Source organism: Cupressus sempervirens, chromosome 9 (assembly GCF_028749045.1).
Source record: "Cupressus sempervirens isolate cs-2001-9-10 chromosome 9, ASM2874904v1, whole genome shotgun sequence".
Taxonomy (NCBI): Eukaryota; Viridiplantae; Streptophyta; class Pinopsida; order Cupressales; family Cupressaceae; genus Cupressus; species Cupressus sempervirens.
This window is the reverse complement of record NC_143126.1, coordinates 610,217,472-610,244,989: the sequence shown is the minus strand read 5'-3', so window position 1 is coordinate 610,244,989 and position 27,518 is coordinate 610,217,472. Positions and strand designations below refer to the sequence as shown.

The window sequence follows — 27,518 nt, the reverse complement described above, 5'->3', positions numbered from 1 at the left end:
GATACTGTTCTTAATTCTTCTGCTGAGAGGAGGCCACCATGGATGAATGTAAGTGAACCAAGAGGGTAGATTATAGATGGTGGAATAGCTTGGATAGGTGGTAAGATGGAAGCATGGAGTAGAGGAGATGGTAGGATAGGATCTTGATTTAGCTAATGGGATGAAAAGATATCCTGCAATAGAGGAGGTATGGCTTGAGGTTTTGGAGATGGAGGAGATGGTGATTGCACTATGGATGGAAGACATGGTATGATGATATCTTTGTTTATGCTTTGGGGGATGTCAACATGCTTTTGGGTAGGATCTTGATAGGATTGGATTGGAGTGGATGGTGCGATAGGAGGTGAAGGGATGGATTCTTCAAAGGCAGTTGATGGATAGATGGGAGATTCGGTAGTGAAGATGGGTGAGTAGAAGATGGATGCATAAGGGTCATTACGAGAGATTTGGGAAATGCTTGGAGGTGATGTGGATAGGATTTGGAGGGATTTGACAGGTGGTGGGATTTTACAGCTTGTGGGAAGTGGAAGGATTTTGAGAAGCTTGATGGATGATATGGGGATGATAGCAATGGGAGATGGAGGTGATATTATAGACGGAGAAGCTTCATCACTGACTACTTCACATGGTTGGATTAGATGACATGGCTCATCGACTGCTGGAGGCAGCTTTTCTTGTATTTCCTCTAGGAGATTCCTTGGAGACTCATGTGTCGGAGGTGGAGGTGGATTGACAAGAATAGCTAGTGTGATGGGGGTGGAAGATTGGAAGCTTGATTGATTGGGTGATGGAGGAGAAGCTGGGATATCAGATGGCATGACTAGATAGTTTGGAAAAATACATGGATTTTGGGGGATGCTTGGGGGAATGTTTCTAAGGCTTTCAATATACTCGTCATAGTCAACAAGATTTCCATCATCATTGGAATAGGAGGCGGTGAGAGCAAGGACAATACGACCAAACACATCATGATAGGTTTGGGATTTCATGTTTTGATGATGAGTCAGATGGGGATGGGGTCTTGCATATGGATGAACATAGAAGCTCATGGTTGGATTTGGATTAAGCGCAAATTTTGGATTGGCTGATGAAGGATTTCCTATGGAGAGTCAAAGCTGTATGACAAACCTAAGGAGGATTGGCTAGAGATTTTTGGCTTTCCTATGGATGGAAGACTTCAAGGGCATGCTATCAAAAAGTGAGAGTTTTTCCTTCCTATGCGCTAGATTGGTGGAGATTGTGTCAACTTAAGGATAGACTAATGATCCTATAGGCATGACATGAGATTGACCACTTGTGGATCCCAACCTTTAGCTCAAGGTGATGAGGGATACAAGTAACAAAGCTGGATTACCCTAGACAATTCGATATCAGAGGGATAACCTTGGTGAGATTGGTTGATTGGTAGGATTGATTGGATAGCAAATTCTGGCAGAGTGACAACAACTCTCTAAAGGCTTGGGTGTGATTTTGGATTGGGTTGCTAGCTGGCTGGGGGGGATGATTTGGATGGACTTTGGATTTGGGATTGTTCTAAAGCAAAGAACTAGATAGATTCAGTTGTGGCGAGGGAGCTTGGATGATTTTCTGATGAGGTAGTGACTACACTAAGTATGCCTTGTGCTGGAAGATTTCTACTTTTCTGGGATTTTGACCGAAATTGGGAAACATTCTTTCAAAAGCTATGAACAAACAAGCAGACAAAATTTTAGAGCAAGCACGTCAAACACACCAACATCCTAGGAAGCTTTCTACAAGGATGAAATTTGGTTTAGCTAGGTAGTCCTCGATATATGCAAGGTACGTGAGGCCCAAATCTGTAGATGAAACCAAAAAGATGTCACACAGCCGAGAGGAGTGATAACCCACTTCTCCTCTTTCACTTCTCAAGGGTATAAAATTCCTTAAGGCTTAGCCTGAGTGAAAAAATCTTGATTCCAAGAGAGGTGTCTTTAGATTCACCTCCCGATCTTTATACTCCATCAGAATGCTGGAGTTGAGGTCATCCAACGGGTGATGAAATCCCTAAGCAGGCCTCCTAAAAAGTGTAAAACAAGACCACACACATGATCTTGGGTTTTAAAAGACACGCGTTCATTCCAATTGATGATTTATATTTTGCAAGTTATGATTGAAGACACTTGTGATTATGGCATACAATGTTCATTCCAACTTGACAGCGTCGTCAACATAAGAAATGTGAGCGTCATTGAAAAATGCGTCAAAACCATGCAATGTTCATTGATTGTTAGGCATTCAAGATTGAGTGTGAGTTTGTTTTAAGACCAAAACAAAGATATGTGAAACTTGATTTGTCAAGTGCGCGCTCGGAGGCCCTCCACCTCAAGATTTGTTCAAATTTTAATGTCCAAATGAAGTGTTAGAGAGCCTAATGCACATTCAAGGAATTTTCTAACTTAAAAAAACTACTAAAGACCCAAGTGAGTGGAGTTTGATCTTTGTGGAACACTTAACACTCTCTTAGGTTGACCCATCCCCATAGATGGCGCTGAGATTGCAACTAATGGTTAAATTGATGGGTGATTAAAGAGGGTGAGTCCAACTACAAACTCACCTAAAACATTTTTATTTGGTTTTTATAATTTAGAAAGCTTCTAGAATGTAGATTCTTTTTATGTCCCAAAAGATGAAGTGTGATGATATTGCAATGGTTAGTTGATCTTTTGCATTCAAGATTAGATTTATTGTTTTAATCATGCATTCAAAGAAAATTGATTTTTATCCATGGCATTCAAGAGTGTGTTTTGAACAACATACATTCAAAGAAAAATGTGTTTAACCATTCCAGTTCATTCCACAAAAAATCTAAAAAACATGATTAAGCTTGTTGCTCCAACCTGTAATGAGACAAAAAAGAAAATTGATTAGTCACCCAAACTCTTCCAAAATGAAAGCTTAACTATTTGAAAAAAAAATTTAACTTTTTTTGTTCTTTTTTCTAGGCGTAAAAATGCTTTAAAAAACCTCTATTCTATGGAACCACCAAAAGTTAAAATTTTAACTACAAAGTGCAGAAATAAAGATGTTAAAACAGAAATGCAACAAAGATAGGTGGAGATGACAGTTCATCAGGCGGAGATGCCAAACTGCGGAGACACTGATCTGCAGAGATGACAAAGAAAGAGTTGGAGATGACAGTTTAGTTTGGCGACGCAAGAAATAAGAAACTGGAGGGAGATGCTGAACTGTAGAAATGCTGATCTGCAGAGATGACAGATTAGGTTGGCAGCAACGGAGATGATAGTTTAGGTTGGCGGCAGCGAAGATGATAGTTTAGTTGCAGAGATAACAGAGTGGCTGGCAGAGGCACTGATCTGCGAAGACGAGAGTTCAGGATGCAGAGATGACAGTCTAGTGGTGGCACCGATAGCAGAAAACCAGGCGGAGATGCCAAACTGTGGAGACAAAAATTTGGTTGTGGAGATGACAGAGTAGCTGGCAGAGATGACAGTTTGCAAGCATAGAAGCCAATCTGCAGAGACGAAATTGCATGAAAAGAACAGAAATGCGCAAATTTTTCTAGATTTTTTTTAATTTTTTGGTTATTTTCAAATTTTTAGAGGGTATGTCTTCTTCCTAAGTGCGTTCTTTAACCTGCAAAAATAAGCAAAACACCCTACAACCCACTCAAACAACAAAAAACATTAGATGGTTAGTTTATAAAGAACAAAACATAGGATGAAATGGATGAATTAATGACCCATAGTGGAGTCCCACCGAGCATGCCAAAATATATATGAAAAATATGTTAGCAAGAAATACTAATCTATTAAGAGAACAAAGCATTAACTAGCATAAAAATCATAACATATATGAGAGACAAAGTGAAACCCTCAAATGAGAATATGAGTCATAGAATGGCTCTCCTAATGAGGATGGTCACTTGATTTAGGGATGAGTCTAAGTAAAGGATTGGTATGTATGCTCAAGGCTTCTCAAACTAGCTTCAATGGTGTTCTTGATGGATTTTGGCTTGGGCGAATGGATTTGATGTAAAACTTGCTCTCAAAATGGCATTATAACTTTAGCTCAAGGATTTGTGATGAAATTGCTTGGGAGGGGATTCAATTTATAGGCTAAGGGCTTGAGGGATGGAGGGTTAAGATGCAAGGAGAGATGAAAGCTTAAGGAGGGCTAGGATGCACTCAAAAGGGAGAACATGGATTGTGCTTGTTTAGCAGCAATCAGGGAGTGACACATGTCATAGGGTGAGTGAATGGAGGCAAGGGGATGGATGAGTCAACAAAGGAGGCTCAAGGAATAATATCTTCATAAAGACCCTTCATAATGGCTTGTAAGAGCAATGAATGGGCTTGTAAGAGTCTTTATGGGTTTTGTAAGAGCATTCATGGCTTGGTGGTTGGGATACTTTGGAGGGAGTTGAGATTGTTGACTTTGCTTGGCTTAGGAAAGTCTTAAGCTTACTTAGGGAATGTGACAAGGTTGGGGGCGGAGGGGATTAGGCTTGGGTTTAGGATAAGATTAGACTTGTTAGAGATTTGCAAGTGGATGGCATTCATGAGGGTGGGTGAGTTAGTGGCTAATCTTGTTTAGTATGGGTGGATGGGGTGGATCTGGCTAAAAAGGGGGTTTAGGATAGTTTAGGGGTTATTAGATTTGAGGGCTTTATTTATCAAATAGATTTATTTAATAAATGAAGATTTTGGAATTTAGATAAAAGAATAGGATTAATTGATAAATAATAGGTTATTTGATTTATCAATTAGTACTATAGATGATTAATTAAATTAATCAGCTAGGGGATGGCAAAGGATTAATTAAATAGGAATTTAATTAATGATGCCTTTAGAGATAACTAAATAGGATTACGAAAGTGGTGTAATCAAATTTAGGTGACTACAGTACATACTAGTAGTAAATTCCCTTTCTTATTGACTGAGTTAGATAACTATGATGGAACACTAGGATTAGCAGAGATTGTTTGGATATCTGTGGTAGGGGTCATGAATTTAGGTTGATCCACTCTAGGAGCTTCAATGAATTGTATGTCACCATCAAGATTTTCTAATAAACCAAGACCATCACCTAAATCTTGTCCTTGTGTCAACATCTTTTCCTTCTGAACTTCTTGTTGCATGAGAGCTTCAGTCTTGGTTTTAGATATAGTTTGAGGAGCCATGTTGTGTGTATGAGTTGGCATCCTTTTCTACTTGCTAGGAGTTGACACACCACCTGCAATAGGATATGAAACTTGGATGTCAGAGGTCAATGGTTCAAAAAAAGAAACAATTTTTGGAGATGGTCCATTGACTACTTTCATGCTTTTCCTCCTTAGCCAATTGTTTGTATTGGTGAGAATGCATCCGGTTCTTAGATTTATGTCTTTTTCTTCTTCTTGATTCCAATCCACTTCTAGTTGCCTTGAATCACTAGCCTACTCCTACCCTATTTTAACAATGCATAAACCATCTTCAACTACTCCTTCAATTTGAAATTTCAATTGGAGGGAATTAATTTGTTGAAGTGTTAATCTTGAGTGGTCTCTTTTTAACACATCTTCTTGATCTTTACAATCTTTCCATATGTCTTCCAAGTGTGGAATTGTGGATGATCTTTTATTATGAAAATATCTTCTTCCTTGGTAAGACCCAAAACCAAAACAAACCAAATTACTTCCTATGATTGACGCGTTGATCATGCTACTATAAGTCAATGAACCGAGTCTGATAGGAAATAGCAACTCCCAATTCTCTTGATGTAGATTATCTTTAATGATAGAGAATAATTGCATGTAGACTTCAGCTAAAACAAAATAGTCGAGTGCATAATGTGGTAACTTCATTGGCTCATCCTCAAACCCACCTACTCTCAAATAGGTAAGCTTAGGGAGCTATATGTAATTGGTTCCATATTTTTGAATCACTTTTTTGGGCTTTTGAGGACAATCTGTGCATGCATGCCTTTTTAACAGGTAGATGCACACTTTCTATCAATGAATTATTTACTTTACTAAAATTTTCTAATGCTCTATCCTTTTGAAGTAAGGGACAATATTGATAGACTATTATTTCCTCACTCAAAATTTGATGAGGTAGAGAAGTAAGATTACTAACACAAGCAATGTAGTATGTGAGATAATAGGCTATATAGAAATTTTCCTTAGACTCCTTAACATGTATGAGTTGTGTTCCTAATGAGCTAGCAATTATTTCAGCCTAATCCATCTATTTTTCACCCTTTAAATTGATATCCACATAATGAAACATCCATTGTTTGAAAAGGAAGACATTGGCTAAACCCTTAACTCCATGTAATAATGCAACAAAATCATGAATAAGAGGTTTTAGATGATCTTTTGTGACTATCTTAGTTAGCTTTGAACCTTTACCATAATTATTTTTTGTCCACTTCCTAGCTATGATGTTATAGTATTCTCTTGGTGTTTCTTGGTACTCAGCTAGGGATTAGATGGGAGAAAATACAGTATATGTGCATTTTGGTAGACATATCACCAAGGAAATAGTTTCCCCAAAGATTGATAGTATAGGTTCCCCATCTTTCTTTAGGATAATTTTACTCTTCACTTCATAATGATCAATACAGAGTCTGAGCAATTCAGGGCTTAACAGAGTAGGAGGGAAAGTTGCAGCTTCAATCAGACCACTAGTCAAAATTTCCATACAACCATTCAATTCATCAGCTCGCTCAAGGAAATTTTATTGCAACTTTTTAAGTATAAAACTTTCTAAATTGGTATCACCAATAATAGGTCTCTTGCATTCCAAACTCAAAATATTTCCAAATAAATGTAACACAGATTTCATCTTAAACAAAGAAGTAAGGCTCAAACTGATTCTATCTTGAAATGCACATAGATGGTAGAACAACAAGAATGTTTTTATGTATTTTCACCTATGACTTGCTATGAAAAATGACCTCTTTTCTTGTCCCTTAGTAGCTCCTTCTTCAAATCCCTTTTTCTCATGATAAACAAAAAGGAAAATCTATGCTCTTTTTAAGGGAAAGAGAATATACATGTGAAAGTACAACCTCATAATGAGGCATTCATAACAAATCAACTATAGCTAGGTTGACACATTCAAAATCTTTCAACGTGACCTTTTGATTAAATGCTTCCCTTTGAAGCTGTATTGACAATGATTATCTTCGTCTGACACCTAATCCTTCTTTTTTTGGTGAAAGATCTCCCACTTTAAATCATGATGATAATTTACCATGCTTGAAATTAAGGCACTCCTTTAAATTATTGCCTCCTAGCATGGTAATTAATGCCATTGGAAAATGGAAACTTTTAACAACCCATAATCAATTTCAATTAATGAGCCTTACTGGTAGAACTGCTTTGAACTACTTCAAACCAAGATTCCAAGGCATTCATAGTAGTTCAAAAGAACAAGTTCGGTAGTGTTTGCATGAATTATTTGTAGGAAAAATGGTCAGCATTGAACCCTTTGATTGAACTACTTTGAACTACTTTGAATCGAGGTTCAAAGTGGTTCAAAGAGGTTTAGACAAACACAAGGAATGATGAGAAGTTTTCTAAGGCTTTGTACAATATTTTTGATGATTGAAAGAACACGAAGTGATGATAGGAAGCTTCAATAATTGGATCGACAATTTAGGAAAAGTTTAAAATATGGCGACTTACAATATGGCTAATAGGGGCTCTAACTAGGGACTAGGTACACAAAGTACATAGAGAACTTAGAAAACTAGAAACAAAAACAACAATAGAATTAAAGCAGAAAACAATGGGGAGAGGAAAGAAAATGGAAAGAAAAGCTATAAACAAAAGGTATGTACATGATCAGAGCCTTTAAGACATTAGATCTTTGTTGACTTCAAATCCTACTCGTTATAAGTAAAGTGTAGAATCGTGCCATCTGGGTAACTTAGATGGAAAGTGTTTGGACCAATGACTTCAAAGATGATAAATGACCCTTTATAGAAGGAGTCAAATTTTCCATGTGCTCCTTTAGGTTCTCTCCTCTTCTCCCACAAAAGAACTTCATCATTTTTAAAGAAACTACGAGGCTTGGCTCTCATATCAAAAATTTGTTTCACCTTCATCTGATTTTCTATGATATGATCAACATTTTTTTTCCTCTCTTCTTCTAATTTATTCAAATACATTATTCGCTTCTATAGGGAGTCTCAAAAAAATGATCCTTAATCATAGATTGTAATTTTAAAATAGATAATTCTAGAGGTAGGGATATCTGAGCACCAATTCCATATACCAACTCAAATGGAGCCATGTCAATGGCCCGTTTAGGAGTAATACGATCAGCTGAAAATGCTTCATATAGCTTTTTCTACCAATTTTGAGCATTATCAACTATCCACTTTTTCACTATAGCGACCAGTGAAAAGTTGACATTTTTCACATTTTTTTACAAATTTGTAAGAATCTTTAAACATACCTGGACATTAGAAGCAATTCCTAAGGATTTGAAAAGTAGTCACTATAGATGAGAAATGCCCTCCACATACATTTGAATGATACACTCTTAACAACTTTTCTTGTTTTTTTGCATCTACACATCTCAAAAAGGTTCCATCCATCCCTCTCTTATACAAAATACTTTTGGAAATCACATATTTTGCAGCCTTCAATCTAAGATTCCATGTTTCTTTATAGCTCATGTTTGGAGGGCATTCACCATATGTCAAAAAACATGCTACATTGAAGAAACAAGGGTCCATTGAACTTACTAACAAAATAGTGGGTGTTTCTTTAGTATTGTCAGGAGATGAATCTTTGTTTTTGGCCATCAATTTACATAAACCTCATCCTCTTACTAAAGAATTAGGCTTCATGGTTAAATCATATTCATGAACCTTGGTTACCCATACAACTCTTTTATTTACCCTAATTTCCTACTAAGTTAATATACTTTTTACTACTATTTCTAGTACATAGACAACTAAATGGGAATGTAGAATGTAATACCTGAATTGCTTCGACACCTTCACCATAGTGAATGCATGTTTCTCCATTTGAATATAGTTTAATTTGTGCTTCTTCAAGGGAATTATCATGAAAGAAATTGGGGCTTCATTGTCTTTATCATCCTTTTGAGTTAGAATACTAGACATAGTATGTTCCGAAGCATAGTAGTAAATGATGAAATCTTTTTCAAAATTTAGACTCACTAGCATGGGAGCATTTAAAATGGCTATTTTAATATCCTCAAAATCTTTCTTGCCCTCTTCCTGCCATCTGAAGGGGTGTTTTTTGGTCATCATACCCAATATATGTCTTACCTTTTCAAAAAATTTAGGAACACAACTTCTTAAAAAAATGATTTGACCAAAGGACTTCAAATCACTTCTATTAGTGGGTAGTGCTAGTTTCTATATTGCCTTCACCCTTTTTGGGTCAATAATTATACCATCTTTAGAAATGATATGTCTGAGAAATTTTCCATCCTCTACAAAGAATACAAATGTTTTAGGGTTGAGGGATATAGTGTATTGTCTACATTGGTCCAACACTATTCGCAAGTCTCTCAAGGGGTGTTTCCTCCTCTTAGAGCATATAGTCAAGTCATCAAGATATATTACAATTATTCTATCCCTCAAATATTTGAAGGAAGAATTCATTGCTCTGTAAAAAATTGCTCTTGTGTTGATCAGACCAAATGGCATCTGATTGTAAGCCAAAGTGCCCCACGAAGTAATGAAGGTTGTCTTGTGTTGATCCTTAGGTGCAACACTAATCTAATTGTACCCTAAATACTCGTCGAGCATTGACATAACTTTTGACCTAGCAACCATCTACAAAATATGATCCATAGTGGGAAGTGCATAATTGTCCTTAAGATTGGCCTGACTCAGATTTCTAAAATCCACACAAATTCTTATTTCACCATTTTTATTTCTCATAGGGACAATATTTGCTACCCAAGTTGAGTGATGAATCAAATAGATTATGTGAGCTCCCCACATCTTCTCCACTTCTTTAAAAATGGCCTCATATACCTTAGGATTATAGTTTCTAAGCTTTTTTCTAAAGGTAGTAGCTTTTGGTTTTAAAGATATATGATGCACAAACTCTCCATTTATGAAGTTCTTCAAGTCTTCATATCCCCAAGAAAAGACATCATGATACTAGGCAAGGAGTTTAGACAACTTATCCTTCTCTTTCTTAGAGTAGGGTCAGCCAATGCAAATCCATTTAGGGTTTTCTTCATTCCCTATATTGATTTTTTCATGTTCCCCTACACCTTTATCAAGGTGAATTCTCCTTTTTTTGGTTCTATAATGTTTTCTTCCAAAGAGATGTTCTAAAGACACCAACCCCTTTGGGATCCAATTACCTTTCAATTGAACAACTTCTCCTAATTTAGTTGATTCTTCTCTAACAGGTCTACCATCATGGTTTGATCCCTCAAAGAAAGTTTCAAAAAAATTTCCAAGACATTCAATGAAATCCTTGAACTATGCATTACTAGTGAAAACCTACCAATGATTCACATTATCTAGAACTCTAGGTCTATAAATCATTTCAATCTTGTAGGTATCACTTTTGAACTCTAGGTGTGGTAACAACAAGGAAGCTGAAACAACTAAGGAGTCTACTTGAGTATTTTGAGAATGAGGCACAAATTCAATAGAAAAGGCTTCAAAGGATTCAATCTCATCCCAAACTAGATTTCTATAGTGTTTTAGCTTATCATTTTTTACAAAAAATTGTTTCCTTACCTATTTTACAATGAGTTCAACAACACCTCTCACCTTCAGTTACTTTACCCCCTTTTCTTTGGATTCCTACAAACCTAGGAGCAATGCTTTGTATTCTGCAGGGTTGTTTGTATTATGAAAATATAATTTAAAGCAAAATGGAAATATGTCCCCTGAAGCTGAAATAAGAACAACACCCACGCTTGACCTTGAATTTGAACAACTTCCATCAAACTCCAGAGTCTACAAGGTTTCATCATAATTTTATTTTTAAATTTCCTCACATTTTTTCTTAGGCAATATAACATAGTTTCCAAACTGACATTCTTCATATATTATCTGAGCTTTAGGATTTTCTAGAGGTACAATTGTGAATTTATTCTTTAGTTCTAGCTCCAATTTTATCTTTTTCTTCCCTACTAGGATGTAAGCTTCAGACTAGTCCATCTTGATTTCTCCACCCAGATCTTTATAGAAAGTCCTACTAAGAAACATTCCATAACTGGCTGGTATGTTAGCTACTAGGATAGTAAGTATTAGCTTTTTCTTTTAGTGGGTATAAAGAATAGCTTGCACATCTTTCACTTGGCCAACCAGGGGTACTTGTTTCCCATCTATAGAATAATAACACCCAAAAGTTTTAGTAATATCTAAGCCAAGGGCCTTTGCAATAGGCATTGGCATAATATTATCTAATGCTCTAGAGTCAATGATATAGTTGCTAAATTTTTGTCTATTTAATAATAAGGATACATAGAAAGGATTGAGCTTCCTCTCTTTTATCTCACCATCAATAGTATTAGTAATTGGTTCCCTATAAGGAATTTTTTTTTTTGTATCCTTCATATATTAAAATAGGTTCACTTGAAGCCTTTGTGTTTTCAATCATATTATCAGTAAACTGAGCAATAGTAATAGAATCTCCCTTTACATATTGGATTAACTTGTCTAGTTCCTTAGGATTCAATCTTAAATATTCGACTAGAGAAATGGATATAGAAGAAGACTTATAGAATTCTACAATATCAAAAGCCAACATACAAACTACTGATTTTATTTTGGGGAATATTCTGGGCTCTGCGCTTTTTTTAGAATCAACTTGTATGTGTTCTTTTCGTTTAGCATTTGATGGGTTTGGACCGGTTCTTTCATAGGGTTTTTAATTTTTGTGACCCCTAGTCATTACTATACAAGCAAGGTCTTGAAGTGTCATGAAAAAGTCCCCTCCCCTTTTTATATTAGGTTCATATTCAAGAAAATAAGTACCTATACTTTCACTTTCTACTTTTTCACTTTTAGGTGATTGTTCTGTTGCAAGAGTATCTTTCACTAATTGAACACAATTTAACCAATCGGTACAAGTTTGTCCATCATGATCCATGGTCATATGAAAAGAACACATTGTCTCTTTAGGGAAATCTTCAATTTGTAACCTTGTTTGAGAGACAGCCAATGTGGGGGCTTTGCTATAATTTTGAGGCTATTGACGTCTATGAATTTCCTAATAAGGAGCTTGGTAAGGGCCACGAGATTTATTCTCTTTTATTTTCATCATTGCCACATCATTCATCAACTTTTGCATGATAGGATCTATAGGAGTAGAGGATGAAGCATTCCTAGAAGTTTGAATTTCTTTTCTTCATTTGCTTGCAATAATAAATGCATCCTCCAATTGAATAGCTAGCCTTTGGATAGAGGGTAAATCAGCAATTGCATCTTTAATGAGGTGAAAACTTATATCGAGAGGGAAAAAATTGACAAAGAATATCTTCTAGTTTTCTTCATTAGGTCTAGATGCTATAGAAATTCTTTAAATTAACCTATTGAATTTTTCTACAAATTCTCTCATAGGTTCATGCATTTCCTTTTTCATTTGGCTAAGCTAAAGTAATAACGAGAACTCATTATTAGGAGCTTTGAATCACTTTTCAAATGTAGTTTTCATATCATTCCAATTAGTAATGGAATGCTGGGGTAGATGATTGAACCAATCAGCAATAGCATTAGTTAGCATTTGGACAAATAGTCTAACAACAATTTCTAGGGTAGGGATGCTTATAATACCACAAGCTATGTGAAAGGCACTCAAATGATCATCTGTTGAAAATTTACCATCTCCACTAAACTTGGGAAGGATTTCTATGGCACCTTTAGGTAATGTGATAGGATTGACACCAACGTTCAGTGGACCTATAGTCTGCCCCCATGGTTGATTGACAACCATGTTTGGTAATATGACTTGTAGAGGTTGGATATTCAAATGAGAAGGAACAAGGGCTTTCAATGGGAGTAAAGCTTGCACTAAAGGCGAGAAAGGGGACTATTTTGGTGGGGAACTAGGTCTACTACAAGACTTAGTTTTCTTCTTCTTAGGATTATTAAAATTAGTCAAAAAAGTCAAATTCTTCAAAGGTTCAACGTTTTTGTCTAGGATCCCCTTTTCTCTTTCTCCTCTTGTATATCTCCTAGAAGCTAGCTCTACCTCTCACTTCTTTGTTTAGGGTCTTATAGGTGCTTGGGCAAGACTATTTACCACTACTTCTTCTTGAACTTTAGGCACAACCCTTAATAGTTCAACCCATTCTTCTTCTCTTTCTAGGACACTCAACACTTGTTGAGATTGTTGGCTATTTTGATGCAATGTCTAGGTAGTTGCAGTTAAATCTAATATTATATCCTCCTATGTATCTTCAAATCTAAGATTAGGCTATAACATAGGGAACACATCATTATGTGGGAGAACCATCATAATTCATTCCCTTTTTAAAAGTTTGGTTCTATTTCACAAGGACTCTCCCTAGTAGAGTCGCGAAAAATTTGTTAGTGACCAAATCATCTTTCTAATTACACAATGATAATTTACTCTATGCCCAAGACTTGGAAAGCACAAAAATGTTTGCAACAGTTGAGAAAAATTCATGTTATTTGTTTCCTCTCTATATTTATAGGTACAACTTCCTTTATGAGATTTTTCAATGAATTAAAAACCAATTTTGTACATTTTGTAGAAAGTGCATAAGGTACTCTCACATCCTCTTAGGTAGTGAGGTGATAATTCATTCATACAATAAGGATAAAAAGCTCATAGTCTTTTCACCATAACCATTTATTCAAAAGAAATTGAATGCCACAGTGACTTAACAATAACCATTCAAGAAAATTGATTAGTGCAAATTGTAGTAGAAACAACAATAGATATCTCAAAGAATAAATCAAATATTCAAAAAGTAACAATGATTTAATCACTTCAAACATATATATATATATATATATATATATATATATATATATATATATATATATATATATATATATATATATATATATATATATATATATATATATATATATATATATATATATATATATATATATATATAGAAACTTCTTTCCTGCACATAGTCATTCAAAAAGAAAAAAAAATATATGCCACCTATCTATTGCTATTCAAAAAGAAGCTATTTTATTAGAGTATTTTTTTAGCTTTCTAATTCTAACCCTTAATCAGTTTAATGCCCCAACATTTATAGTCCTTTTTTACATATCTAAAAGGCCTCCATTAAAACCCTACCATTTTGGTTCAAATAGTTATAGTAAAAATAAAAACAACTTTAAAATGATTGCAAAACACACAACCATAAGTAACTATCTCAATCAGACTTCATCGCCGGCCTTTTCCCTCTTGTCCATAGTTTTCCTTACTAGCTTCTATCTTTTGAAGGTGTTCATAAATTCCAACATTGCATGAGAATGGGGTTTCTTCAAACTCAATAGCTTAGACCTACATGCATCCTTTTTGCATTTGAATTCTTTCACCTTTAGACTATGTCATGGCATGAGGTTCCTATTTAAACATAGCATGGATTCAATATTTGTTAGTGCAGTAAAATCACTAGTGGTGGGTGATTCATTTTCTTTAATCTTTGCAATAGCATCATTGAAGCTTTTTGTTGATGCTTCAGAATCCATATTTCCATCCTCAAACTATAGAATTCTTGTAGATTGATTCTTTCCAGCCCATATTATTCTTCATAATGAACAACATACAAGAATCTACAATTTTCATAGGGTTCTCACATAGGAATTTGAGCACTCCATACTTTTCAACTTTGGTCACCTGAAACACAATAGCCTAAAACTAACTCCATTCAGTTTCACATCCTAGATTAAGGGTTTGAATTTCACCTAAGAGTGTTTCCCCTTCAGCATACATAGTGGTAATATCTAGGATGAATTTGTTACCTTCTTTAATAATGGAATTCTCCCAATCCTACAATGTATCCAAAAGTAGCTTCCCCTTTTGTATCTATTTAACCAATTACTAGTTGTTTTTAGAATTAGGATCAAAAGATTGAGGAGTCTAAACAACTGGTAGAGCCCCAAGATTCATCAGTGAATCTATATAAGTAGCCATGGCCACTAGTAAGGCTTTGAGTTCCTTCTTCTCTCTGTTATCTTTCTCTGACTGGGTCAACATATGATCATCAGAAAATTTGAAGAAGTTATTACCTATATTTTTTTTGATGGTCCCAAGTTCAAAAGAAGTAACCTTGAAGCTTTTTCTGTCAATTTCTTGAAATTCAATTGTCTATTTATATGTGGCCAATTTTGTTGTGATTTTCCCAATTACTAGATCTTTAACCAAATAATCATCAATTTTTAGTTTTTTAACCTTGAAACCATGAGCTACATACTTAGTTACAATATCTTTCATAGGTGTACATACTAACTGCAAATTCCTTTTCTTATTGACTAAGTTAGATAACTAGGTTGGAACAATGGGATTAGTAGAGGTTGTTTGAGTATCCCAAGTAGTCATCAAGAATTTAGGTTGATCTACTCTAGGAATTTCAATGAACTACATGTCATCATCAAGATTTTCTAAGAAACCAAGACCATCGCCTGAATCATGTCCTTGGGTCAACTTCTTTTCCTTCTGAACTTCTTGCTACATGAGAGCTTTAGACCTGGTTTTAGATCTAGTTCAAGGAGTCATGTTCTATGTATGAGTTGGAATCCTTTTCTACTTACTAGGAGTCAGCACACCACCTATAATAGGAGATGAAACTTGGATGTCAGAGGTTAGTGGTTACTAAAAAGAAATCATCTTTGGAGATGGTTCATTGACTACTTTCATGCTCTGCCTCCTTAGCCAATTTTCAATATGGGTGAGAATGGATATACTTCTTAGATTTACGTCATCTTCTTCTTCCTAATTCCAATCTACTTCTAGTTGCCTTGACTCACTAGCCTCCTCCCACACTAGTTCAACAATGTCTTAACCATCCTCAATTACTCCTAGTTAAAATTTCAATTTGAGGGAATTAATTTGTTAAAGAGATAATCTTGAGTAGTCTCTTTTTAACACTTCTTCTTCATCTTTATGATCCTTCCACAAGTCTTCCAAGTGCGGAATATTGGATGACTGACCCTTCAGACCAAGAACTTGAGCTGCAAATCTTTTACTATAAAAATCTCTTCTTCCTTGATAACACCCAAACCTAAAACCAAGCAAATTACTTCCTATGAATGAGGCATTGACTATGCTACTACAAGTCAATGAACCAAGTTTGATAATAAATACTAACTCCCAATTTCTCTTTAGCTATATTATCTTTAATGATAAAGAATAACTACCTACATACTTCAGCCAAAATGAAAAAGTCAAGTGCATAATGTGGTAACTTCATTGGCTCATTCTCGAACCCACCTACTCTCAAATAAGTGAACTTAGGGAATTGTATGTAATAGCTTCCATAGTTTTGAATCAATTTTTGGGCTTCTAAGGAAAATTTGGGCATGGGTGCCTTTATTAGAGAAAGATGCACACTTTCTATCAATACATCATGTACTTTTCTAAAATTTTCTAACACTTTATTCTTTTGAAGTAGGCCCGAACAGTATTGATAAATTGTTATTTCCTCACTCCAAATTGCATGAGCTAGGGAAGTAAGATTACTAACACGAGCAATGTAGTATGTGAGATAAGAGGCCATATAGAAATTTTCCTTAGACTCCTTATCATGTTTAAGTTGTGTTCTTAATGAGCTAGCAATTATTTCAATGCAACCCATCCATCCACTATTCCCCCTTTAAAAAGTTCTCTACATAATGAAACATCCATTCTTTGAAAAGGAAGACATTGGCTGAACCCTTAACTCGATGTATCAATACTACAAGATCATGAATATGAGGTTTTAGATGATCTTTTGTGACTATCTTAGGTAGCCTTGAACCTCTTCCATAATTATTTTCTATGCATTTCCTGGCTAGGATGTTGTATTATTTTCTTGGGGTTTCTTGGTACTCAGCTAAGGATTGGATGGGAGAAAATGTAGCAAATGTGCATTCTGGTAGATGTAACATCAAGGCAATAGTTTCCCTAGAGATTGACAGTTCAAGTTTCCCATCTTTTTTTAGGATACTTTTATTCCTCACATCATAATGATCAATATAGAGTTGGAGCAATTCTGGGCTTAATAGGGCAAGAGAGAAAGTTGTGGTTTCAATTAGACCACTAGTCAAAATTTCCATACAACCATTCAATTTGTCAGCTCATTAAAGGAAATTTGACTACAACTTTTCTAGTCTAACACCTTCTAAATTGGTATAAAAAATAATAGGTCTCTTGCATTCTAAACTTGAAACATTCCCCAAGAAATGTAACACAAATCTCAACTTAAACAAGGAAAGCAAGGCTCGAATTGATTCTATGTTGAAATGCACATAGACGATAGAGAAAAAAGAAAGTTTTTCTATGTTCTCACCTATGAATTTCTGAGAAAAATGATCTCTTTTCTTGTCCCTTAGTAGATCCTTCTTCAAATCCCTTTTTTTCATGATAAACAAAAAGGAAAATCTATGCTCTTTTTAAGGGAAAGAGAACATACATGTGAAAGTACACCCTCATAATGAGGCATTCATAACAAATCAATTGTGGCTAGGTTCACACATTTGAAATCTGTCAACGTGACCCTTTTAGTAAATACTTCCCTTTGCAGTTGTATTAACAATGATTAATTTCATTTGACACCCAATCCTTCTTTTTTAGTGAAAGATCTCCCACTTTGAATCATGATGACAATTTTCCATGCTTGAAATTAAGGCACTCCTTTAAATTATTACCTCTTGACATGGTAATTAATGTCATTGGAAAACTATGACTTTTAACAAGCCATAATCAATTTCCATGAAAGAGCCTTAGTGGTAGAATTTCTTTGAACTGCTTCAAATGAAGATTCCAAAAGGTTCGAGGTAGTTCAAAAGAACACTTCATATTCTTTGCATGAATTACCTATAGGAAAAATGGTCAACATAGAACCCTTTGATTGAACTGCTTTGAACTACTTTGAACCGAGGTTCAAAGTGGTTCAAAGAGGTTAAGAAAAACATAAGGAATAATGGGAAGCTTTAGAAGGCTTTGTACAATATTTTTGATGACTAGGAGAACACGAAGTGACGATGGGAAGCTTCAATAATTGGATGGGTGATTTAGGAAAGTTTAAAATATGGTGACTCACAATATGGATACCATCATGACAACAATAGCTTTGAGGGTTGGATGCAAATTGTGTTGTTAAAACCAAATTCAGCTATTTGCAAAATTCTATTGTAAACTTTAGAGTAAAGAAAGGTCAACTATTCTTCTCTTTTCAAAGTGTGCAAATATTCAAATGTGGTGTGAAGATTTTCAAATTTTCCACAAGTTCAACATTCAGTTTAGATTTGTTAAGTAATATTTTATGTTCTAAATTTCATTTCACAAGTGTGAGTGGAAACTCTAATATCTATGTACTACTTGCAATTATTATATGTAAAAGTTTTCAAGGAATTTCAACATTTTTTAGGAATATTTGAAGCCTTTGTGAGTAGTTTCTTGGTAAGAGAAAAGAAAATCATCAATTGTTTATTGATAAGTTTGAGTTTTGTTTTCTTCTACTGGTTCTATTGAAGTTAAATATTGAAAATATAGTCGCAACTGTTATTTCATTACTGAAATTCTTTAGAATAACTGAAAGGTGGATGGATTAATTATCTAAGGTCTAGATGTACAAATAAAACTTTTCATAGCTTGGTGAAACCATACCCATAAAACATATTCATCATGCATGTACCGATTAGATCATATAGTCACTTAAACTTTGTAGGTTACTGTCAAATCAAATTTGTAGAAATGTAATCATGAAGCATAGAAAATTCAATAACATATTTGACACAATTATTTTATGTGGAAGCCCAATTTGGGAAAAACCATCAATAACATGCTACTCATTCTCACTCTTCTAAAGTGATGCGCTGTGAAAGGCCAACTCTGTTAAAGGTTACAATGCACACTATTAAATGTGACCTGGTTAGAGGATTTCAATCACCCTATTAGGAATGAGCCTTGTTAGAGGACTTCAGATCATTAACTTGGAATTTCACCCAATTAAATTATTTACAAATGAATATTAGGTCAACCTTAATCCAAAGGATTTACCCTAGATTGATAGAATGATTAGAAAGTAATGGTAAGGCTTGATTTGATAAAAACTTAAAACACACTCATAGATTATAGATCTATGTTTTAGTCCTCCATTCTACTTGGCTTTCACACACTTTAGCTCTGATAACTTGTTCACCCTTCAAGCATCCATACCCTTAATCCTTCTTGCTTTTCTTGCCAATAAAAATCTCTCCTCTTTGGTCACTAAATGAAGCAATACCTTAGACTCCTTGTCTTCCTTAGGTTCTCACACATGACAACCTTTTCTTTTGACCAACCATCTCTATAAATTAAAAAAATTAGGTCTTTTTTCATTCATCTTAGGGTTAGGTAGGATTAGGTGGGATTCAATTAATCTACCAATCTTTAAATTTTATTCCCTTCTAGAAGCTTATCCTTTAATCCTCTTTAGATTCACATCAAAATGGTTGATCTTGAATTTTGTTTCATCAACTCTTCAAGCTTATCTTCCACATGGTTTAGATAATCTGAGAAATCAAACTTGTTAGCTCAAATTCATTGAAGTAATGATCTTTCTCATAATCTATCACCTAACATTAACTTTCTTTTGATGCTTGACACATACTGCATTTCTTAGCATCCATTATCAAATCACTCAGCATGAGCTAAATTTTACAAGTGCTTGACATCAACTAAAATATGCTCGGCTAACACTATATCACTTGGTATACACTAAAATTTGACTTTTCTCAACTCCAACTAATTTTCTACTTGGCTTACATAGTTTAACTGAGTGATGTATATACCATATTTCATCTGATGTACTAGAAAACCCACAAAGAACTTGATCTCTCCAGACATAGACATTTCAAATTCTTTCTTCATTTCATTTGTAGGAGCTTTACACAAAGTATCTTGATCTCCAAATATGGTATCATCAACAAAATTTTTAGATAGTATAATAACTTTTCCTTTCTCTATCTTCAAGTAACAATTTTTATTATCATTAGTCCTCTCAAATCCTAGCTTCACAAGATAATTATGAAGCCTTTCATACTGTGCTCTTGGTGCTTCATTCAAACCATATAAAGCTTTATGTAGTCTACATACCATATTTTTTTTGTTAGCATTAACAAATCCTTCTAGTTATTCTATATAAAACTCTTTCTCTAATATACCATTTAGAAGTGCAGATTTAATATCCATTTGATAAACTTTGAAACTTTTGTATGCAAAATAAGCAAGAAAAGTTCTTACTCCTTCCAACCATAGCCTATCCCTTCTTCTTGTGCATATCCTTTACAAACTAATATTTCCTTGTTCCTTCTGACTTGACCATTTTCATCTAACTTGTTTATCTTGAATTTTGTGCCACTAGCTCATCAAGTTTATCTTCCGCATGGTTCACACAATCCAAGAAATCAAAATTTTTATCTTAGATTCATCAAATTCATGATCTTTCTCATAATGTTGTCACTTGGTATTAACTTCCTTCTAATGCTCAGTACACACTATATTGCTTGACATCCACTATCAAATCACTTGGCACAAACTAAAGTTTACTCATCCTTAGCATCAGCTAAAATTTTCTCATCTAATACTATATCACTTGGTATACACTAAAATTTGACTTTGCTTGGCTCCAACTAATTTTTTTCTTAGCTTATAGTAATATTTCTTGGCACCTACTATATAGATTGTTAAGCTTGATATACACAATTTGGTTTACTTGTTCTTCTCAACTTAATTAGTATATCCATCCTTTGCAACCTTAACTAGATAATCAATGCACTATAATTTCACTATTTTAACTAATATTTGTACTCCCTTTCTATATCATAACTCAACCTTTCCTCTAGGTGCTATTGTTACCTCATTTGATCCAATCCTCTCCATCTATCAAACAAATGATAGTACTCAAATCATCTAAGTAATTGTCTTACTAGCAAGTAGTAGCTTTGACATCAGTGACATAACAATGATTAAAATACATTCTCATTCTTGTATCAATCTGTTTTCAACATTCATTTCCCTCTTTAAGGATGTGTTGAATCTATGTATTTCTTATGTATGATGTAAAAGTGTTTCATATCTATAATAGTATCCAATTAGTGGATTAAGTTTCAACATGAACACTTAAGTTATTTTAAATTTCATGTATCTTTCTTCTCATGGCAATTAAGTGGTCAAAAGGAAGCACCTCTATTTAATGATTTTATCAGTAGGAGTAAGAGGTGTAATGATAAAATGGATTGAGAACTTAATCTGAAAATGGTTTACCAAGTTATAAATGTGTTTGTAAAGAAATTGTTATATTGAGAAAAGAGCCTCATGATAAGATTGTTACTTTAATAAGAACGAAAGTAGGAAGTTTTTAATATCCAAATAAGATTCAATTTTACTTCAGATTTAAGTTAGCACTAATGAATATTTTCATTTCTTTGAGGCTTGAAGAATCCTCATAACCTATTTTTTTTCTAAATGATTTTGTCCCTAATTTAGTTAATTGGTTAGGACATTTGAGATTAGAAAACGCTATACATATTGAAGAGTCTATGAAAAGGGTTGAGAGTTATTTGTGTGAGAATGGATACTGTATTAGGTCTTCTAGTAGTGATTGTGAAAGCATTGAAAATCATAGTACATGTAATGAGTATTTTGATGACAATAAATGTCTTCTAATTATGAAGATAAGGATTCATTGTTTGATGAAGTAGATGAGTGTAATCAACATATATAAGACAAAAATGTCATTGATTTATGTCCTTATAATTTTGTGTGTATGTAATAGAGGCTACATATAATAGTAGTGAGGGTAACATGTCTTGTGATGAGTGTGACTGTGATGATACATCATGTATTAGAGTCTTAGGTAGAGAAGAGGAGATGATGTTGTAATAACATGCCTTATTTTTTAGATTAAGTTTTTAATGACATTGATGATACAAATTCTTCTTCTCATTTAGATTATGTTTGCAGCCAAGTGAGAAAAAATTATAATGAATCCTCATTAAGTAGTGAGGATATTTCAACCTTTATAGATTGTGAAATCAAAATGCATGCATCCAAATTTCAACTAGAGTTTTCTTTATCGTCATGTATATATTTTGAAAATGAAAATGATGCCACAACAATGAGGTATGATGCATATCCTAGCTCTCTTATTTCTTCATTTCAACACTCCTTTTGTGAGAATAAAAATAAACATGAATATACGGTTTTAAATAATGAAGGTGCATTTGATATGTGTATAAAATTTCCTTTCATAAATGATGTTAAATTAGATTGGGATACTGTTTCATTGGAAAGTATTCTACATCTTATGCTTCTAATTTGGCATATGTTGATGATACTTCTATGATTAGTAATGTTAAGGTTTATGAATGATTAGTTGGCACTTTGTTATATTTAGATGAAGTACATTACAATAAGGATAATCCATATGTGATTAATTTTGATTACTCATGTGATGAGGATGGAAATACTAAGAATGATTATGCTTTTGAATTTGAGTCTTTATTTTGTTTTGATAAGTCCCATGACAATGATTTCAATGCATTCACATACTTTTCAATTGAGCCTTATGATGACGATAGTGATAATAATTTTCTCATTTGTCAACACTTTCATAGTGGTTCTTTTCACTCACTAGTAAATTTGAACCCAATATTTTATGAACAAAATTTCAACCCAGGCTGGTTGAAATTTCGACCAAGTAGTTTGTGGGAATTTTTCTCATCAAAATTTTGACCAACCTGGAGGTTGGTCAAAATTTTTACCAATAAATTCATTGAAAATTTTTAATTTTTGGTAGCTCTGATTTGTCATTATTGGTCAAAATTTCCACCAATGTTTGGTCAATTTATGCATAGGGCGCCATCAATTATGTGAGTGATGCTAATGGAGCTAGATTTTTTGGGGTCAAAGCCACCATTTAATATAAGGTTTCTGATCTCCATGAGGTCAACATTGTGGTTGTAAGGGCTGTGGAGAGGGCACTTCTTCATTGTTTTCTTCATCATTGATTAACTTACATTATAGACTGACAATCTTCATCTTTGTTGTGGGCTCCTATCCACTATCTGAGCGCTAATGTAGAAGCCAAATCAAAAAAAAATATTGAAAGCATGTTGAATAAGGTTTATAATCTCAACTTGGTCAACATTGTTGATTTAAGGGCTATGGACTGGGCATGTTAGATACCCAACAAAAGCCTTACATTGAGATATTTATCAAATCATTATCACTATGTCATCATTGGACTAACTACCTTTGGGATGTGCTCATTTTGGATAAGAATAGGATGATTTTTATAAAATTATGATATTGTTCCACATGGGATAGTAGGAAGTGGTAATTGAATTGAAACAAATCTATACAACTATGCTTTAACATAATGTACTAGCTAAGTTTTCTATAAGAAAAACACACCTATCATTAGCAAATAACCATGCACTAGAAATGTCATGTTGTAATAGATGGTGTAACTAATGTGCACATTTCTTAACTTTCTCCTTGCACATAATATATTAATTTGTATTTCAAATATCATTTCTGACACCATAATTTCATACGAGTAATAGAATGCAAAGCATGAACATTGACCACAACATTTCAGTTATCTTAGCATGGAATTGGCCAAAGTCAAGTGACTACAACTTAAGAAGGATTCAACGAGACAAGATGTAACCAACTTATCCCTTAAAAACTTTTCTTATCAAAAAAATCTTCAAATTATCACAAAAGAAAAGGGATTCCCATGAAAAGTCCACAACATGAATAACTAATACCAAACAATCTACTGTATAAGGAAAAGTAAAATATAAAAAATAGGAAAAAGTTTATAGTCCATAGCTTTAATCTATTTACACTTTACAAGGCATTGTAAGTGACTTCAACAGAACTTAAAGGCCTAGTCCAAGAAGATTAATGACTTGAAAACTACCAAAGCTTAAACACATAGAGACCAAATTTAAAAGTCCTTAGGTTGCCATTGGTCACCTTATTTTATGAACCTAACTACAAAGTTGTTATATTCTTGCAAACTATACGAAAAATGCATGAGGGTACAAGCTCCAACCTCACCTTCTAAATCAAGATGAATAATTAAAATTTGTACTAAGGCTTGCATATGAAAATAACCAATCACAAATGCTAATAAAAAATCATGAACTCCAATAGATTACATAGTATATATCTTTAGCTTCTCTATTTTCTTTGCATATATAGATATTGACTTGCACTTCTAAGAATATGTGTGTAGATGATAAAAGTGCCTATATTCAAGTTTCCATGTGATATGAGTTTACAAGGAAATTAGAAAGTTCAAAATTTCTATTTCGTAGTTGCTCTATTTCCTCCAATGTTGAACAAGTTCTTTAGGATGTCTACAATTTGTCAAAAGATTGTATTATGCTTGTAGCCTCAGGATCAAACTTAGGTTTGAATTGACCAATTTAGTTAGTAAAACAATAATTAGCTATCAAATAGGTTCAACAAAAATCAACTACAAGTTTTACATTATCCAAAGAACACTCTTCAAAGATCAATTTTCTCACTTTAACTCTAATTTCAAGATGATGACCATCCCTAAGATGCATGTATCACTAATTTGAGTTGATTAAACTATTCTATGTTGCACTTGATTAATTAAAGAGATCATATGGGCTTGTATTCTTTTATTCAAGAGTTAATGTGGGAGAGTCATTCAAGCCAACTGACAAGTATTATGGCTCTCTCATCACATCATCTATCTATAAATAGTTGTTCCTACAAGAAAATCTCAAGCATTGTTATCGTAAACTCAATCACCATCACCACATAGGAACAACATTAGAGCAGCCAACAAATGTCATGAACATTTTTTCTTAAACATTTGAATATTACAAGTGAAAATCATTGTCCTGGCCCAACTGCCACTTTACTTATGCCTCCTCCAAAGCCTTAGTTTCCATTTCAAGAGTTCAACAGACAATTTGCAGCTCCAAATCATTTTCACAAAAATTGGCCAATGCTTGCATCTTCCTATGCTTATGAACATATTGTAGTCAAATTGTGCACATAAATAATTTGTGCTTTCGGCCAATGTATTTTATCTATGATCTAAGTGCTTATTAGTTCAAAATCACATTTATAAGTATTTATTTAATTTTGAAATGGTATTGAAGGGGCATTTTAAAGAAGAATGAAAGAAAGGCTGCACTGAATTGAGAAATGCTTCTTTGAAAGGTCTACTAGTCAAGAAGGCAAGATAATAAGAAAAATCAGGAATTAGACTTTAAACATAATAGGCAGATTATGTATTTATCCAAGCAAATATACAGTAGTAGATAATATTCACAAGCAACTATTTTGGGAAATGCCATTGGTTTTTTTTGGGGATTATAGACATGTAACATTTCATATCCAATTAAAAAATGGCTGAATAGAAAATCCTAATTAAAATATTAGCCAAATTTTCAGTTCATATCATTTAAGAAGGGAACTCAATTTTAAGAATTTTAAACCAAGAAATTCAAATAACCTTTTTTTTATCAAAAAATGCATGCTTAAAAGGTAAGCATTAATGAGTTCATAAAATCATGACAGAATAATCATGTACTTACAAAAATCATGTAGGCTCCAAGCTAGAATTGTTTTGGTGAAGGAAATGGTAATAGTAGTTAGCCAACACCATATACAACCACTGCAAGGAAATATACAACCAAGATCAATGGTTGTGGATTGAAGCCAGATAATAGGGCCATAGGTCCAATTGAAAACATGTTTCCCAAACATAAATAGTCAAAACAAGCTTGTTGCATCTCTTTCATTGCCTGATCAGGTGAACCACATAAGACCTTATACAGTGTGCCTGCCCAAATATTTATAGTTGATGCAATAGGCTGCATAAATGTAATGAGAATTTTCTAAAATTACTAACAAATGACAAAAAGAAAAGATATTTATGTAAAGAACATAGCTAAAATAGGATATTTATATAGAGAATAAATCTTGATGCAGGAGTAGCTTAGTGAAAAGCTCATAGCCTTAAATGATACCATTAGACTAACAACTTTTTAGTATTTATGAAATTGCAACAGTCCTTTATTGTAGAATTAGTTATTCTTACTATTTGAATGGACAAAATTACTCTAGCTATTACAAGTAAATACCTTGTGAAGAGTGTAAAATTAGAGGTACAATCCAATGCAAGTTTTGCCAAATTAGAGGCCTCCACTTTTGAATAATTTTGACCTAGATTTATATCAATGAATTCCTTGAGCTTCCCAATCTCTACAAGAGGCCTTATTGTAGAGCTTATCTTCTCTCTTATTATAAGCTGCAAGAGAATGATACCAAAAGCATACACATCACTCTTCTCTGTAAAATGACCTACTGTAGTGTAATTTGGAGCCAAGCATCCCGTTCCTATAGAAGCTTTAAGGATTGAGTATACAATGTCATCTACTAAAAGCTTGTGTAGTCCACAATCTGAAATAAGAGGATTCATGTGTTGGTCAAGAAGAATCTTCTCGACTGAGATATTCTGATGCACAATAGCTTTGCCTATGCCTTCATGCAGATACTCAATACCTACGAAATGCATCTATAAATATAGCATCTACTACATAAAGGACCAAGAATAATTAACAAAAATAGTAACTAAAATGTGTATGTTAGGTTTTACTTTCTTTTTACTGTTCAATGTTTCATTGACAATATTATAGGACGCCAAATCTGGTCAGAATAGGGTAGTGCAACTAACATGTATGCTTCTCCAAGAGGCATAAAAATTGATTTAAACTTATGTATCAATTTGTGCTGGTGGATTCATCCAAAGAAGAAAACTATAAACAAGAATTATTTATCTAGCTAGCATCATGGTCAACATTTATGAAGGATTACTTAGGTGTACACCACTTTAGTAGGAAATAGTCAATAATACATTCAATAAATAATTTTTTTAACATTATCACTATGATACTTGTCACTTGGAATGGATATATAGACTATATGAATCTCTATTGAATTTTGAACCAATAACCCTGGGACTTGTTTAACCAAAAATTGTGCATAAAGACAGATAAGATATGTTTAAAATTTTAATATATATAGTTATGATTTGATAACTATGGTGGGATAATACTCTTAGTCAGGGGAATAGCAATTATTTCTAATGTACTCAAATGATACATTTTTCTATATTGATCTAGCCAATTGATCAGGTACCCCAGTAGTTTTAGCCTTTAGGATAATGCTGCTATTCAATGGATGTTGATGTTTTATTCCATCCTTATAAATACATTTTGATAGTTTTACCAGAAAATTTAGAGTAAATTCTAGTATTATAATATCATTAATGATGGTTTAGGTCAAGGTGAATTGACCCCATACTATTTGT

General features: G+C 33.8%; 1 pseudogene; it reads right to left on the bottom strand.

The window, feature by feature from the left end:
- Positions 1-3,266: 3,266 nt before the first annotated feature.
- LOC149540162 (proline-rich receptor-like protein kinase PERK8) overlaps positions 3,267-27,518 on the bottom strand; it is a 63,261-nt pseudogene continuing 39,009 nt past the window's right edge.